The sequence below is a fragment of the Alligator sinensis genome, unplaced genomic scaffold (genome assembly GCF_000455745.1).
Source record: "Alligator sinensis unplaced genomic scaffold, ASM45574v1 scaffold1332_1, whole genome shotgun sequence".
Lineage (NCBI taxonomy): Eukaryota > Metazoa > Chordata > Crocodylia > Alligatoridae > Alligator > Alligator sinensis.
In genome coordinates this window covers 189408-201072 of record NW_005842965.1, presented here as the reverse complement: position 1 = coordinate 201072, position 11665 = coordinate 189408, and the positions used below count along the sequence as shown (strand labels likewise).

The window sequence follows — 11665 nt, the reverse complement described above, 5'->3', positions numbered from 1 at the left end:
AGTCTCCCTGCAGCCCCAGGAGCAACCGGCCCAGCCGCTCCCTGACTCAGTTTCCCATCTCTGCAGAAGGAGCTGCCTCACTGCAAGGATGAGAGGCAAACAGCACCCATGGGGGCAGGGGGAAGGAGAGGCTGACTCGGGGCTGGACTGGCCATGCCAGCCCCCAGCACGCCCTGGGAGCCAGGCCTGGGCCTGCTCTTCCTCAGCAGGGGGGCATTGGGAGTGGGGGTAACCCAGAGCAACCCCAAAACTGCTTTCATTCACAGTCTGGGGCAGGGGGAAGCATAGGTCAGACCAGGGGGGGCCTTTCCTGCCCCTGCCAGCTCTGGACATGGGCAGGGCCCCTGACGGCACCGGCACAGGGCTGGGAGCTTGGTCCCGCACTCAGAGTTGTACAGCACCTTCACTGGGACCAACAGGCAGGGCATGGACAGGGGCATCCCCTCCCCTCTCTCCCTGCCAAGGTACGGTCCATGCTGGGAGCAGAGGGTTTGGGGGGCAAAGCCCCAGCCCCGGGTGGGAGGGTGCTGGGGGGAGTCATGGAGAGGGGGCAGAGCTGCAGAGCAGGCCTCTGAGCTCAGCCCAGCAGCGGAGGGCAGGGAGCAGCCTTGTGCGCGCGTGTGCAGCAGCAGCGGTGGCATGGTGCAGGAGGAGGTGTGACACAGCCACACGGAGAAGCAGGTCCCTGCCAGCCTGGAGTGAGTCCAGCAGGGAGCAATGATGTACACATACACACGCCCACACGGGCGCATGAACACATATGAATGTAGAGACACGCACAGGCATACATGCAGACAGCCACAGGGACATACCTGCAGACATCTATACATGCATGCACACACATGCAGATGCATACACATGCATGTGCGTGCACACATTGTTAGACCCTGACTACATGCGGCGCCTAATGACTAGGGAGACGATGGTCTAATTCCTTATGGATCCTGTTACTCATTAGGCAGAGCAAGCAGGGAGCAAACGCTACTTGCATACATTGCTCGCAACAGCTTTATTCAAAATGGAGACAGCTCCGGGCGAGCTCCCTCACCGACACCCAGCCTGTGAACACGGGGAGCAGCCCTGAACATCAGTTCTGTTCACATTTTATACACCTTGGTTTTTGCTCATTAACATTCACTCCACTTACGTCCCTCCTCGGGTTCCACCCATTTCTTCTCCCATCTCAAGCGCCTCCTGTTTGCTTCATTAGCATGAAATTGCCTATGCATTTCCTTCATTCACATGCCTCTTTGCTAAGACTGCACGCATAAGCCTATGAACTCAGGTACTTTTGGTCAGTCGCGGGTTCCTTTTGGTTCTTTGCTGATTTCAGCACTATCTCCAAGGTCTTGCTTCTGCTTTATCTCCTGGAGACAATAGCTGGTCGGCTGCATCTTGTTCTTCTTACACAAGGAATCACGTTCCCTGCACACCATTACATTGTCAAAGAAACTACTTGCCTAAGCATTTGCAAGGTTATTTTAATACCTCATTCTGCAATGTGACCAGCAGCTCTGCCGAGACACAGGAACAAAGCCTTCGTTCAGCTGCACACTGAGTGCTCCCTAAAATCCATATCGTTACCCTAACACACACATGCATACATGTGGATGCATAGACGTGGACACACACATGCCTGCGTGTATAGACACAGGGGCATCCATACATGCATGCAGACACCCATGCGCACACACATGCGGATGTGCAGACACATGCACGCATACAAATGCAGACATGAGTGCACATACACACACCTGCACTGACACATGCATGCCTAGGCATGTGGATGTCTATGCATGCAGAGACACGTGCACACATGACCCTGCACACAGACATGTGGATGTCCATACATGCATGTACAGACACAGCCCCCTCCTGCTCTCCCAGGACAGGTCCTGGGTCCCCCCCACACTGGCCCTGAGCTTAATGGCAACTCACTGGAGCCTCTCACAGGCCAGGCTGACCCCAAAGACCCCTACCTCGGTAGAAGGGGAAACCCCCCAGGACAGGCCAGGCTGAGCAAGGGGCAAATCCCTGCCTGCCCCACACCAAGGCAGCGTGAGCAGCGGGACAAGAGCCTGTAGCCAGGACCCTGCATGGCTGAGTCCCAGCAGGAGCATTAGCACAGCCGGGCACAGCCCCAGCCTGGGCTGCAACCAGCACTCAGTGCCGCTGGGGGGCCCTCAATTATCACCACCCCAGTTACAAAAGAGCCAAGAGACAGGTCTGTAGCCTGAGCTTTTATTGGTCCTGGTACAAGAATCAACAAGGATCCTGAGACCCAGGAGGAAGGTGGCGCAGATCATCAGCCAGCCTTCCTGCATTTGCAGAGCCCTCCAGTTTTCCCTCCAGCCTATCCCCTGCGTTCACTGGGGATAGACTAATATAGCTGGCTAATAGTCTTAGAAGTGTTTTTGGATGGGTTTAAGTCACATTTCTTGGTTTCACTGATGTTTGTGAATGGGCCTCAACCAGGTTTCCTCTGGACTGGGAAGGTGCCAGTTAGCTGGGATTGATGTCCCGGGGCAAGATACACTGCTGGAAGGGAGGATTTCTTATCATTGTGGCCTTTCAGATAATGCCCATGTCTGAGGCCTGCAGGACAGGCACTGTCTGCATGTTCTCGCTAGTCATACGCACAGTGTTCGGTGAGGTCCTGAGTCCCTTTAACGCTAGCTGCAGCCGCTGGAGATGGATGCTCAGGCCCATTATTATTCCTCAGGGTTTGGTTCTGGTCTCTCTCCGTATGTGATGCATGGGGGGGCACATGCCCCCCAGCTTTCTGTGCCGACGGTGGGGCACAAGGTGCAGGGCTGCAACCTCACCGGTGCCAGCACCCAGCAGCAGTGTTGCGTCGTCTTGAGTTTCTTTCCACTCAGTGCCTCATACGTGTAGTTGGCTTGGTAAATCACTTGCTCCAGTTCAGCGGCTGTCTCTCGGATCTCAGATGTCAGCTCTCTTTTGGCATCTTTGAAGTTCTTGACTACACAGAAGACGGATCAGGTTTTCAGGGCTGTCAGGACACGTGTTAGCTCCTGCGAATCTTGCAACGTAGCCGGCATTACTCAGCCACTTTCCACCTTTGAACATCTTCATGGTGTTGAGAGCGGTCCACCTTGCTGCTGACCCAATTTGCAGGATCATAAGCAGCAGATCATGATCAAAATTGCTTTCTGAATCCTGTTGTTTGTTAGAGAGCTGTTTTATGCACTTCTGAATTTGCTTCAGCACAGCCTGACCTTTGTCTGGAGCCTGCTTCTCTCCCCCTTCTTGGCTTGACACTCCAGTGATATGTCGGAGGCAGTCACTGCTGCACCCATCACACTGCCTACTATATAGATGACAAGCTGTCTGCTGGAGAGCATCAGACATACAACAAAGGTCTCGGGGACAATGCAGCGCGCCACAATGTGGGTGATCCTGCCCGTGATGCCCGCCCTCCCTCCAGCAACATTTGCTATCGTGGCTTCTCTGTGAACCTCGTCCACAGCATCAGCTATTACCCCAAGTGCCACTACACGCTGCTGCAGCCTGTCCTGGGCCGGCAGCAACTTCTTCCTCAGCATTTTATCAGTGCTCCTCCTTAATAATTCATTAAAGGAGAAAAAAGAAAAGGGGGAAATTATTTCATAGGTCTAAAGTGTTAATGCTCCTGTCGCCTTCCATGGTGATCCCACTACGCGCCCACCCTTCTGCAGGCCCCTCTGATGCTGTGACCGTCACCTCAACCTTTTTTTGGCTCAGGTGCGGCGGCTGAGCTCTCTTCACCTGCCCCGGTCCAACTTGCAGGGGTCCCTGGCACCCTCCACATGCCCATTGATGAGGCTGCTGCCTCCCAGGGAGCACTCGGCCTAGGCCCTGCCTATGCTGCTTGCACTTGCTGTTGCAAATCATTGATACCAATGTTTGAACTGCGTCAGAAGAGATAGCGGTGGGGAAGGGGCGGCCGTGGGCTGGGGCTGCTGGCTGAAGTTTTAGCTGGGCACATCCCCCTTTTGACCAGTGCCCAGGCATGGAAAGAAGCGGGCACGTCCTGCAACAGCGCTGGGCCCTGCAGGCACCAGGTCTCCCAGGGAAACCCCCTCTCAAGGGCGTCTCCTTACTCACCTCTGGTTGTTCAGACAAGCAAAGAGCTCATCGGGCACAGCGCTCTCGCAGACGGAGCTCCTCGCCATCTCCCCACAGCTGGAGCATCTCCCCTGCTTGCATCTGCTCGAGGTTTTGGCATCTGCTCCCCTGCTCCCCGCCCCAGCTCGAGGTTTTGGCATCAGTAGTCTCCCCAGTGCCGTAGGGTCAGCTCAAACTCATACTTGGCATTTAGCATCGCAGTCACTAGACCATGAAATTTTGACTTGTTTCAGTTTCTTGCGTTGTTTTTCACCATCACCCCCCTGCAGGCAACATAGGAGCTGACTGGCTGGTAGGTGATGTCGCACGTGCCCAGGAGGCGAGAGGCCTCATGGATTGAAGTCCCCGGCTGGGAATCTCCCTCAAGGTGACTCAAGAGTCTCCCAGAATTGTGGACCCAGATAAATGGATTTGTCTTCAGATTCTAGATAAACCCACACATAAAGCTCCTTACTGGAAGGGTCCCCCATGAACTTTGCTTCCTCCAGCACGGAGATGAGGCCTCTCACCCGCTGCTCCGTCAGGACCGCGCACCACTCCATCCACACCTTGGCCTCGTTGATTCCACAGCAAATCAGGCCCTGAGGCGTCTCCATCAGCACGCGGTCCTTCTTTTTCAAGGCATCTCTCGGGATCTCCAGCGCTCTGCCTTGATGCTGCTGCAAGTCTCGCCTTTTGTTTTGGTCGGGGGGGGGTGTAACTTTTGCCACCTCTTTTAGAAATGTGGCGTTGCCTTCGGGTTTTTTTCTCTATGGCTTCCTGGGGATTCATTCTTGCACAGGTGTCACACGCTCACACTTAAGTCTGAGCAGCTTTCCAGCGAGACCCCTGCAAAAACAGACATGTTTGACTTTCATTAGTGACTTCCTCACCGGAGCAGCCGGCACCCTCCAGCCAGGCGGCAGGATAGAGCAGCGCCCGGAGAGCTCAGCTGGGAGGAGGGAGCCTTGGAGAAGACGACAGGACGACGAAGACGGGGTCCTTGGGTTGTGCTGCCTCCTGCCAGCGCACCGACACCGAGCCCTGGAAACTGCACAGCGGCGCAGGCGGCACCGGGACGTGCCCGCTCCCTGCCTGGAGCCAGCAGCCAGAGGCTCTTGCAGGTGGTAGACGGATCCCGGGCACACGGGCAGAACCTGTGCACACGGGTCGATCCCAGGCACACGGGTCGGTCCCATGCACACATGCAGATCCCGGGCACGTGGATAGCACCTGTGCACACGGGTCGGTCCCATGCACACATGCAGATCCTGGACACGTGGATAGCACCTGTGCACACGTGTGGATCCCAGGCACACATGCGGATCCCGGGCACACGGGAAGAACCTGTGCACACGGGTCGATCCCAGGCACACATGCAGATCCTGGGCACATGGCTAGCACCTGTGCACACGTGTGGATTCCAGGCACACATGCGGATCCCGGGCACACGGATAGGACCTGTGCACGCGTGTGGATCCCAGGTGACAGTACCAATCCCGGGCACACGTCAGGATCCCACAGCCGTGCACGGATCTCATGCACACCTACAGATGCCTTGCACGCGTGAGGATCTCTGGCACGCGTGCAAACCCCATGCCCGCGCACACGTGCATCCCACACACACCCTTGCGGAACTCGTGCGCTTCCCTTACACACGTGGATGCTTTGCAGGGCAAAGGAAGGTATCTCTGGTGCGCATGCGCACAACCTCCCCGCGGGCCGCGCCCGCCCACCTTCTCCTGCCCACTTCCGCTTCCTCTCCGCCTCCCGGAAGTGACGAGAGGCGGGGGCGGGGCGCCGGACGGGGGCGAGGAAGCGGAAGCGGAAGCGGCGCAGAGCTCGGGCGGCCCCGCAGCGCGTGCAGTGGGCTCCGGCCGCCGGGTGAGAGGGAGGGAGGGGCTGAGGTGGGGGCGGGGCAGGAGTGAGGCGAGGGGAGGGGTTGAGGGTCGCACCACTAGTTGGGGTCAGCGCGCGGCTCCGTGCGAGGCTGGTCCGCGTCCTCACGGCGCCGGTCCATCCCGATCCCTCAGCCTCTCGTCTACACATAGACGTCTAGCTCCGAAACGGAAAACCCCGCCGTCGTTTCTGCGCGGTCTTGGTGGAGCCGCTGCCGCTGGGGAGGAAGTTGTCACTTCTGCATTTCTTCTTTTTCTCGAGCTGATACCAAGACGCTTCTGTGTAGGCAGGCCCCGGGCGCGGGCCAGCGTCTGAAGGGTGTAGGGAGACGCTGGTCTCATCGTGTAGGCCTTGTGCAGCAAGGGCAGGAGGTCTCTTGTAGTCCCTGGAACTCCAAATGTTGGAAACCAAGCAGCAGCTTCTGGGCAGGGGGACCGCGGAGATAGCACAGGTGTCTTTCTTTCAGAGTTCATCGTGGGTCGGGTCGGAAGGGGCCTGAGCAGATCGTCCAGTCCGACCCCTGCCCTGGCAGGAAACAGCGCTGGGGTCAAACGGCCCCGGCGAGGTGTCTGTCCAGCCTCCTTGTGAAGCCCCCCAAGGTCGGAGCCAGCACCACTTCCCTTGGAAGCTGGTTCCAGATCCTGGCCTCCCTGACTGTGAAGTCGCGCCTCCTGATATCTAGCCTGAATCTGCTCTCAGTCAACTTATGGCTGTTGTTCCTTGTTACTCCCGGGATTGCGATTCCCCCTCAGCCTTCTCGTGTGGAGGCTGAACAGGTTCAGGTCCCGTTGCCTCTCCTCGTAGGGCCTGCCCTGCCCTGCTGCCCCCTGACCATGCGGGTGGCCTCCTCTGGCCCCTCTCCATGCTGCCCACATCCCTCCTGAAGTGCGGCGCCCAGAACTGGACGCAGTACTCCAGCTGCGGCCTGACCAGTGCCGCGTAGAGGGGGAGGATCACCTCCTTGGTCCTGCTTGAGATGCATCTGTGGATGCACGACAAGGTGTGGTTGGCCTTCCTGACCGTGTCCCCACACTGTCGGCCCATGTTCGTTGTGGCATCAATAATGACTCCAAGATCCTTTTCTGCCTCTGCACTGACGAGAAGGGAGTTCCCCAGCCTGTAGCTACACCGCTGGGTCTTCCTCCCCAGGTGCAGCACCTTGCACGTGTCAGTGTTGAACCCCATCCTGTTCACATCCGCCCACCCCTGTAACCTGTCCAGGTCCGATTGCAGCCTAGTCCTCCCTTCTAGCGTGCCCACATCCCCCCACATCTTAGTGTCGTCTGCAAATTTGAACAAGGTGCTTTTCACCCCCTCGTCCAAGTTGCTGATGAAGCTGTTGAACAGTGCGGGCCCGAGGACCGAGCCCTGGGGAACCCCACTGCCCACATCCCTCTAGGTCGAATGTGACCCATCCACCATCACGCTCTGGGTGCGGCCCTCGAGCCAATTTTTTATTCTTTTATTTCAGCTGTTTGATCAAGGCATTTCTAGGGGACAGTTGCAGGGTAGTCTGGATAGGGGCAAAATGAGGGGGCCGTGATGATCAAGGAAAAGAGCACAGGCATCCTGAATCCTCTCTCGCTATGCAGCAGACCGCATGTATTCCCTATTTGACGCATTAGCAGTGGACAGACGTCAATTTGCCATCAGCCTCTGCAGCAGTTGGGTCTCAGGGTCGAAGTGCACACTGGGAGGCGAGGATCTACATCCCAGATTCGTTGTCACCGACTCGCTTTGTGATGTTGGTGCGTCATTTAACCCGTGTGTTGCCAGCCATAAACTGGAGAGGGTATCTGGGCTGTCAAGTGCTCGGGGAGCCCTAGGTGAAAGGCATCTTTGCCCTTTGTGATGCGGTGGTGGAGCAGACTGCCGAAATCCCACCCAGTGTGAGCTCACTCTGTGTGACTAGCATCCGCATGAGATGTCATGGAAAAGCTGGCAAGCAGAGTCGTTCGCCTGCAAGGTCTCCTATACGCCTCCTAGGTGCGATTATTACACTGGGAGTGTCTCTGGGAGCACCTCTGCGATCTTAGATGAGCAACATCCTACCGGCAGAGATGGCCTGAAATGTCTCCCCTAAAAGCATCCTCTCTTCCCGTGGGGGAGTGAAGCCTTTGCTTATGACTGCCCTTCGTCCATCTCTGGTCTGCTTCCACGTGTTGCCTGCAGGCCAGAGCTGAACTCCTCCTGTCTCTCGCTCGGGTCACGAGAGCTGTTGGTTGAAAACAGCTCTAGATAGTCCACTCTGAGCATGCCCTGAGTCCCAGCCATCCAGGAGAAGACATATTAGCCTGCTGATGGATGCACTATCAAGATCCTTTTTAACTTAAGAGATGGAAATGAAGGACTCGTCATTTCATTGGCAGCCCTAACGAACGTGCAGCCAGAGCTATCGTCAGCATTGGGTTCAAGGAAGAAGACCAAAATCAATGGCTTTTTATTTAAAACCTATATTTAAAATAGGCTTTGACAGCCTGGGGTAAAAGGCCTCAATTCGACATAATTTAAGATCGTTTAAACTAAGGGGAAACCTCAAGCTGTGCTTTTCCTGCCAAAGCTTCAGAGAATCAAACTGCTGAACAGGAAGAAGACGCTGGCTAAGCAGCTGGGTTCAGACTCTGCAAAAGGGCTGTCAGCATCTGCTAGCAGGCACCACATCCACAGCTACGGACAGACTCATTTTCATGTAAATTAATTTGACCAGAGTAGTTCAGTGACCAATCAATGGCTAAGAAACTGATTGGGAGACGACACATTTGTTTTCCTTCCCACGAGCAAAAGCGAGATGAGGGGATGAGTGAGATCTGCTGCTCCTAAAATCTTGAAGGAGGCAGTGATGAGAAGCAGTGCAACGTGCTACCCCTCTGGATGAACAAAGGAAATACGAATGAGTCTTTTAATTGCAAAACCACTTTTTGTCTTTAAAAATCTGGTAAATTTAAGGTAGATATTATTGAACTAACCCCCCAAATAGGCTGCTGGTTGAGCTTAATTCTATTTTCTGTCCATATGCAGCTTGATGCAAATCACAAGCAAGCTAACCATCTAGGAAATCCCTTTTTCTATCATAATTAAAGGAGTCTAAAAAAGAAGCAGGGGATTTGGACAAATGTCAAGTTACCTATTCGATAAATCTGTCGAAGAGCGTTCTGGTTGTGTCGGGTATCGCATGTAGTGCAAAGGTGAATTGCAAATCAACATGTTTCAGTGGTTGCTGTCAAGCGAGAGTCTGTCTTTGTTCAGGAGATTGACTTCACCAGGCTCTGTGACTAATTTGGCATTTGTACCCTATGCGGGGGAGCAGCTCGCCAGGGAAAAATGTGCTTGATTTTACCTGTGCAGTCGTGATACAGTTGGCATTGAAAGATGGGCTTCTCAGCAGTGGCAGGATGTGGTTATTGGGAATTTGTCCTTCAGCGTGTGGCTGCAAATGCAGTTTAGCTCAAATCGTCTTAGCTGTGTTGTCCTAAATCATCTTAGCAGGAAATGCCATGGAATCAGGCTTCGCTTTGTGCTTCATCTTTATTACCCATCAACTTAGAGCGTAAGCTGCTTAGGGCACACATCGTGCTTTGTAGAGCTCCGGGTGTTGATGCTTAGCCCAGGGAGGATGTGGCTATGAGCCATAGGATGCCGCATTTGTCCACAGTGGATCTAAAACAGCCAGGTTAGGCCTCTGTGCTCTTCAGAGAAGCAAATGTGTTTGCAAAGCGTGGGAGTCGCTGGCTGCCGGCTTTGCACCCTACCCTGAAAGGCAGCTGCGTGCAGGGGCCTGCCCTGAACCCGGAAGGGAGCCGGCAGGTTTGTGGCAGGCTCTTTGACTCCAGATACATGCGGTCACGTTGGTTTGTTCACATCATAAACTGCACTGCCTTCGGCCCGAGGGGCCGCAAGAGTCTGGACAGGCATCGCGATGGGTCTGTATTCCCCCACAGCTGGATGTGGAAGTGCAGAAACGCCCTGCCAAAATTAGTGCAGGTCCGAGAAGAGCAAGGGCTGCTGCGATTCAGAGCCTCCGGTCCCCGCTCTCTCCACCTGCTGCCTGGTTCCTTCCTGTGGTTCTTGGGGCTGTGGGTGCCACCATGCCCTTTGTCAGAGCTGCTTCACACCGTACATCAGTTCCCGGGGGGTGAGCAGAGACTTCCTAACACTGTCACAGGGTCCCACAAGACTGGAGCCTGAACCAAAAGGCACTGTGTTGGTGTGAACAGGGCCTAGCACAATCCAAGCCCCTCCTTTAATGTGATACCTCTCTTGTAACTTTTTATTTTATCACAGTGTTATTTTTCCAACAAGTTTGCAGCATACCGATCCGCTCTTGTGTGGCCCTTAGATAGCCTCAGCCCTTAGATAGCCGCGCTCGGAGCTGTGCAAGCTTCCAGAGACTGTTTTATTATTTTGCCTTTCAGAACCAGAGATGTTGTCCTTTGCAACCATCTCTGTCCTTTGGTATTCGATTAGAGGCCGTTACTTATGAATTATGTGATGCTTTAGTCTGATTACCAGCCAAGTCTGCATCGGCGCCCGGTTCTGTTTTACAGAGAAGGCAAGAAGACAGTTTGTAATGATCTCTTCCTCCTCTTATTTAAAAAGAAAAATCGGAATTGTTGCATAAGGCTGAGAACATTTGTCACCTCGGAAGTAAAACTGCAGGACTTGGAAGTTACCCGAGTCCAAGCTGAGGGAGGGCTGGCTCTTGATTTTGAAGTGCTTGTTGGCCTTTCTTCATGAATGATCTTGGAAATTCTGCTGGGGGAGAAAGCTGTGATGTGCATTAAATGAACTTCATATTTTTTGCCTTCCTCTGTAGCTCTGTCTGGGATCTCTTAAGTGTATATTAACAAACAGGACATTGGCTGCTGTGGTCCCCCTGCTTTACCCGTGGAAGAGCCAGGCATGATGTCTTGTGTTGTATCGGGTGACTATAGTATTAGTAAGAGATGAGATTATGCATTTGTCTGGGATGGTGTAGTTGGGGATATGAGAGCCTCGGGCAGGGGGTTGCACTAGATGCGACCTCTGGAGGTACCTTCCAGCCCCACTTCCCTAAGATTTCTATGATTGTAACAGTCTTCTGAAAGGCATTTATGGAGGGAGGGGTTTGGTTGGAGAGAAATGAAACCTTCCAGAGCCCTTGCTGGCTCTCCTAAGCCCAGGGCAGATGCTGTCAGTGCGCAGAGCAGTGTAGGTTTGACTCCAGGTGGGTGGCTCAATCTTGCTAACATGAACATCACTGGAAATGACCCAGTGCTTTTGGCTGGAAAAGCTGCCCTGCTCACGTCCGAGGTCAGGCGGGTTTCTCAGGAGCAGGTCTCATGTGTTTTGGTTAGAGAGAGGCAGCAAGCTGAGTCTCTTCCTTCACGTGAGCATTTTCTGTGCGCCGTTTAAGGCAGAACGGAGCAAAGAGAAAAGGCTGATGAGATTTCTCAACTGCTAGGACCTTGTGGTGACAGGTTGGCAACAGGGGAACACTGAGGGACATGGCCCAGGAACATGGGACATGTCTTAAAACCTCACCCCAGGGAAGATCTCTTAGACCAGAGGTGCTAAAACTGCCGGGTCAGATCCCACGCACCGGGATCGGGCTCGGCACTGGGCTCCAGGGCCCAATCCCAGCCAGCTAAGGCGGCACGATCTGGCCTGCAGCAGGGGGGCC

The 11665-nt window shown here is 54.6% G+C and overlaps 1 pseudogene; it reads right to left on the bottom strand.

Annotated features, from left to right (window-relative positions):
- Window positions 1-2237: 2237 nt before the first annotated feature.
- LOC112548155 lies at window positions 2238-5862 on the bottom strand (annotated as a pseudogene).
- Between the last annotated feature and the right edge of the window lie 5803 nt (window positions 5863-11665).